This window comes from Nanorana parkeri, unplaced genomic scaffold (assembly GCF_000935625.1).
Source record: "Nanorana parkeri isolate BGI_ZX_2015 unplaced genomic scaffold, ASM93562v1 scaffold1120, whole genome shotgun sequence".
In the NCBI taxonomy this organism is placed as follows: domain Eukaryota; kingdom Metazoa; phylum Chordata; class Amphibia; order Anura; family Dicroglossidae; genus Nanorana; species Nanorana parkeri.
The window spans coordinates 448927-454926 of NW_017307388.1; the positions used below are offsets into that span (position 1 = coordinate 448927).

The 6000-nt window shown below is 36.6% G+C and overlaps 1 protein-coding gene across 1 annotated transcript in view; it reads right to left on the reverse strand.

The window, feature by feature from the left end:
- SLITRK6 (SLIT and NTRK like family member 6) overlaps window positions 1-5645 on the reverse strand; it is a 54421-nt gene extending 48776 nt beyond the window's left edge. Inside the window, exon 1 of the mRNA XM_018567955.1 lies at window positions 5203-5645. The gene's annotated coding sequence lies outside the window, so the exon portion shown is untranslated. The remainder of the gene's footprint in view (window positions 1-5202) is intronic.
- Window positions 5646-6000: the final 355 nt, after the last annotated feature.

The following is a 6000-nucleotide window of genomic DNA, read 5'->3' on the forward strand; positions in this document are numbered from 1 at the left end:
AATGCCGCCAAGCTAAGTCGAACCTCCGGCAAGCTACTCGCTGCTGTTCGGTCTATTCTTAAAGATGCCGAATAGCAGTGAGTGAATAGCTGAATGCCGCTGAGCGGCATTCGGCTCGGCTGTTCTGCTCGGTCCCTCAGAGGAGAACAGAAAAATAGTTAAAAAAGTAAAAAATAAATAAATAGAAAACGATTGATGCGGAGCTAGCAATGACAGCAATGAATAGTTTTCTATTGGCTGGCGGTTCTGCTGCCGTCATTAAAAAAAATCTCCCGGGCACTCTGGGAGTCTCCCGCTCCCGGCCGCCCAGGAGAGAAACACTGCTTTTTCTCTTTCTTTTTTTATTCTGACACGGAGCCGTGTCAGAATAGAATTTTTTTTATAATTTTTGCCCATAGGAATGCATTGCTAGATTCCTATTGGCTATTTCAATTTGCAATAGCCATGGGCTATTGTGAAGGGGAACCGAAGGGGTCCTGGGGCCGAAGCTAGATCCTTCGGCTGCTTCGTGAATAGACCCCTTAATTTCCAATTGGGGGCTGAAAACAAACAGCATTTTCATGAGTGATATTCACACCCATTGCCTTTTGCTAAACTGCTCATCCGCTCTTACTGTCTTCAGATCTAACGCATAGGCACTTATTGCTTGTAGTCAAAGATAAGGGCTGGGGGGACGTAATAGACTCTTTGAGGTAACACAGACAGAGAAAACTGAAGTTTTGACATGGTTAACCTTTTCTGCACTTACAAAACACATAAACAAAACACCTTTAGTAGTATATTTAACGGAACCAAAAAGTATACTGAAATTCATGTAATGTAATAGGTGATTACAGTATGTAATTAACTCATGTTGTGATTTACTATTTTAAAGGGGGTCTGTTTTGTTGGGAACTGAAATTATAGACTTCAGCTGTAGCACAACTTACTGTTTAAATTTGGTATCACAGCTTTTCCATCATCTATAACCCCAGAACAATATTACTATCAAACTAGTAGGCAATAGCCCCACTAGTTATTGTAAACAACACTTGGATGGAACATCTTTAGAAATGTATATTCCCTTTTACCACACCTAATGGTCATAATAACACAATGGATTTAGGCGAAAGCTACAATTGCTTTACAGCAACATTTAAAACATCTTTATTTCTCTTCTGTTACTTTGATAAAAAAGTAAATAATAGTGTACAGGACGCCAGGTATGGGTCCTGGATGGACGGTATATCCCTCCCTTGTTTAGGTAGTGGTCCCGTTAAGGTCACTTTGTATTCAGGGTTCTCGCCAAGCAGGGTGAGGGGTTCCGGGTCGGACTTGTAAGGGAAACTGCTAGGCTGTCTTCCCAGAGTTGTTAATTATACATGGGTCCTGGAATCCAGAGGCTCAGAGAGATTTTTGGATGGGACAGAACCTCCATCCCTGACTACAGCAAGTTCTGGTAATGAAAGGGTTAACCCACCAGCCAGAGGGTGTGTGAAAAAGGAACAGGAAGCCAGTCAGTCCGTATCTGGAGCAGAACACATGGCTGTGTGTGTTAAGCTGTGGAATACCATCTACCGAGACCCTGCTGGGGCACCTGTGTCCATACTGGAACCCTCTGTAAGCAGGCTGGGACTCTAACCGGGAGGCGGGACTTGGCTGAGCCGAATCTTGTGTTTACTGACAATAAGCCCTGTTGATTTTGTCATTCTGCTGAATATAAGCCATTTTTATTTGATTGTTTGAGGAAAAGAATAAAGTTTTATACGCTGATATGACTGGCCATAGGTCATATCCGCCCATAATATTACAATAGTTATATAAAAGTGAGTCGGCTCAAAAGAAAACTGTCATGGTTTTGGTCATTTTTTTAGTCAAATTAATTTTCAACATTTATAAAATTATATTTTTATGTTATAATTCCTTGTGTACCATTTTAAGTTTTCAAATAAACATATTATAAAGGGTGCTTCCATGCCACCATATTTGCAGAGCATATGCCTGCTCACATTTTGACTGCCTACGTCTAATTGAAAATACATATGTCTCTGAATAAACTAATAGGAGAATGGGGAAAGGGGAATGAACCTGCTCTGACTGATTAAACTGTGTGTGATTGTTAATATCAACGGGTTAAAGCAGCAAAATGCTGTATATTTGTACCATTTTACCTGTTTTTCATTTTGTTGTGATCTTAATAAATAAAGAAAATGTAAACAGGATGCTATATATTTTTTGACTCAGACTGGTATTAAATTATTAAATCTTTGAAAACCAGTGGAAAAGTTTATGTTTATAATTAATAGTGGTATTATTAAAACATTGTCTGAGATACCTTAACCCTGATATACCACGGTCACTAGCAGCCATTAGCTTAGAACTGACTAAAGCTCACCCAAGCATGATGTTTTAATACATGGCACATAGCCAGGGATCTAAAGATAGCCCCTAATGCAAAATACAGCTATAACAAACAAGAACATTATATAATAATAGTCCTATAATAACCACACTGCTGAGAAAATAACTAAGAAAAATATTATAATAATATGAGTATATTACTGCAGTGAGGATATTTCCCATTGATCGTTATACTATATGTGACACACTTATCATTCTGGATAATAGTTTTGACTCAAATATTACTGGTACATATCTATACAATATAATACATTTGTATGGAAACCTGCAGCCAATAGAAAGGACATATTTAAGGGTATTGAGCTAAGTTCACCCTATAATATCCACATCACTCATGACATGGAAAACACTTTGAGCTTGGACGCCTTTCATTGTCAAAGCTCAACTGAACAGACTGAAGAGAGAAGCTGATTGGTTGCCATAGACAACTGCTCCAGATTTTGCCTGCTTCGGTCTGGATAATTCCCCCCACTCTCCCCCAGTGTTTTTCAAAACAAAAACTAGTCAAGTAGAGTGTCTGTGGAAAATACTGAGTTACTGAGTTTGGTATTAATATTGGTGAACATTTAAAATTAATGCTCTATATAACAACTGACTTCTACCCATGCCAATTAGCCTTCTTACATCTGCAATCCATGGGTTCATCTGTCATATATTATCATAATTACTTCTGCTGTTGATTAGTTCACAAACTACCACCACCCTCAAACTCAAATGGCCTTTACTGCTAATAAGCTTAGACCAAAGGTATCAATACATTTAATGTATTTTTACCTCTAAGCTGCAATGGTGTTTTAAGTAACTTTTGCTGACAATTTGCTGATATAGCTGTGCCTATATGTTTAGGACCTTGATATTATTTATATCAGAACCTTGTTATATTCATTCATTTGTAAAATGTTTAGGAGATTTCATGTATTATATATTACATTGTGACATGACATTTTATTGCTTAAACTAAGCTACAACTTGATTCAGAAGTAGGTCCAGGATAGTGTTATTTACTGATTATATATGTTAAATGTATCATTTAGGCTCTCCATGACACATTGAGTGATTTACATTTTGTTGTAGAGATGTTAGGATACTTTGCAGACAAACTGTAAGAAGGAATCTCTCTACAAATTCTTAATTTCCTTCATCATATTTTGGCTAAGTCTTCTCCATGTGTTAGACGTGAAGCGCAGCTATTTTGAATTAATGTCATTTGACCAACAAAATGAAGTTCAGATGTTTATCTCATCAGACTAATATATTCAGGTACCTTCTTCCATTGTATCATTATTGTTAAAATGGAACTTAGAGCAATGTAAGCGATGAAAAAAAAAATCAAACATTTATGTATGCAATCCATAACAGCTGCAAAGGATTACGGTAACCTCTGTTGTAGGCTAATTATAAACATTATATCTTGAGAACCTAAAACAAAGTTTATTTAATACATCTGAACTACATAACTTACTCATATTCTCACTTTTTCAATATATGCTGTATATCACTTCTTAATATATAACTTTACGCAAAAGAAGTTTTACCTTTGTATCATTTAAAAAGTCAACAATAAACATCTGGAAGAACAATAACAATATTTGAAGTACATGTATACAGTAAGCCCCATAAGTAAATAATGCTTAAATGAATCCTCTGCTAGACTTGTGCTGACAACCTGGTAACAATGCAAGCTTCACAAAATAATGTGATACATCCTTCTATCTGAACTGTATTACGTACCCCAACGTATTCTCAGATGTAAAAGGTTCAATGGCATCCTTGCAAATGTCTATAATGCAAAATCTTTTCACCTTATTTTCAAACCAACAACCTCCCTGACTTCAGGCAAGGGTCCCATCTGTTAAAATATTATTAGTTTCTTTCCTTAGAACTGTACATCTGTGATACATGTTTAATGAATGTAAACATTCTAGTCAAAACAGGCTTAACATATTTAGTGTTAACAATGAATTGTAGATTACCATTTGATATGACTTAGTTTATATGTGTTAACATTTTTGCATAGTTGTGCCAATTCAGTACCTCACTCTTTATCTTCATTTCTTATCTCAACGTTCCGAAAGATTTAGGAGGACAATTGGACATGCAGGCATGACCTGGCTGCCTTCGGGCACAAGTTTCAGCTGGGGTGTGCATAAACATAAATGCTTGGCTTGGCTGAGTGTTTATATTTATTGTTCATATTTATTGTCATGGATAGAAGAAGAGAAGTACAAGTAGGCACTGTTTCTTCTTTTTATCATAGGGGACTAGAAAGTGGACATTTTTGATTGTTGCTCTAAAATCGGTGGGCTGGCAATTGTGCCCAAGTTCCATATACATAAGCTAGTTGCCCCATCTGGCTTAAATCAGCTGGATAAGGCTACTGTCATCTCAAGTTTATGGGTAACTTCCCATTCTACATAATGACAGCTGGCTGTCATTTATGTTTGCACTGTTGCCTGTTTGTCTGCATAGTAAAAGAATAATATAAAATTATTACTAAAACTTTTACAGAATTACACAGCTACTCCTCAATACCTATATTATGAATAGATGGCTTTTGTATTGAACTGGTAACTGCATACATAGTAACAGTGCTGATAAAAGTTATATGAAACTGTAATGCAATCACTGGACTTCCTATTTCCTATAACAATCGGGTTATATTGTACGGACACCTAATAATCAGGACAGCTCATTACATATAGTCTATAAAGTAAATAACCAAATAAATGCTATGCAGTTCTCTGGAAAAAGAGTCACCCTTATGTAAAGCTTTAGACAAATTTAACAGCAATAGGATCTTACCTGTGAAATCAGCTGAATCAGAAGTAAAACAGGTCCCAACAATGTAAATGGTATTTGTCTTCCTTTAAAGCAGACCCCTTTGCAGAGATATCCACTGACATTGCAAACTGAACTTTCCTGCAAGCTCAAACACATCCAAAATGATGCATGTAATCAGCAAAAAAACAAAATAGTTCACTGAACACCCACTGCTGTTCAATCCTAGTATGCAGTAGCTGATCCAGTGGCTTGCATCCTATTCTTAGTTAAAATTCTGAGCAGATATCCCTGCTACCCTGAGTTTACTTGATGAGTTTAACCCTATCAAAGCTGTACCGCAGAGAATAAATGATTTTGACAGGAACTTCCATTGAGCTGCAGACATAGCTACTGTCAGTTTCTCCGTTCTCATTCCTCTCTTTCTAGTCCTTCTTGTTAGCTCAGATTACTATTAGTCAGATTGCTAGAAGCAGAGAAATGGGCGTAAGCGAAGAGGTTTCTTGGCTTTTGACTCATTCTTTAAGCCCTTCCCTGTAAGAGATGGTTTAATGTGAGAGTGTCATTTTACATACAACTCCACCTCGTTATCTCTGCAACGTCTCCCCTTGCTGCATCTATTGTGCATTACTACTATGCACGCATTGATAGAATGTATTCACATTCTATTACTCTTTTTTAGGATAATCATTACTGGTCGGCATTCTAAAGCAAATATCCTTAGATAAGAATGAACGTTTAAAATTGCATTTATTTCTGGACATCTTTCCAACTGGGAACAAAAGTATGAAAAATCTATTTATTTCTATAAATAAGCAAAAC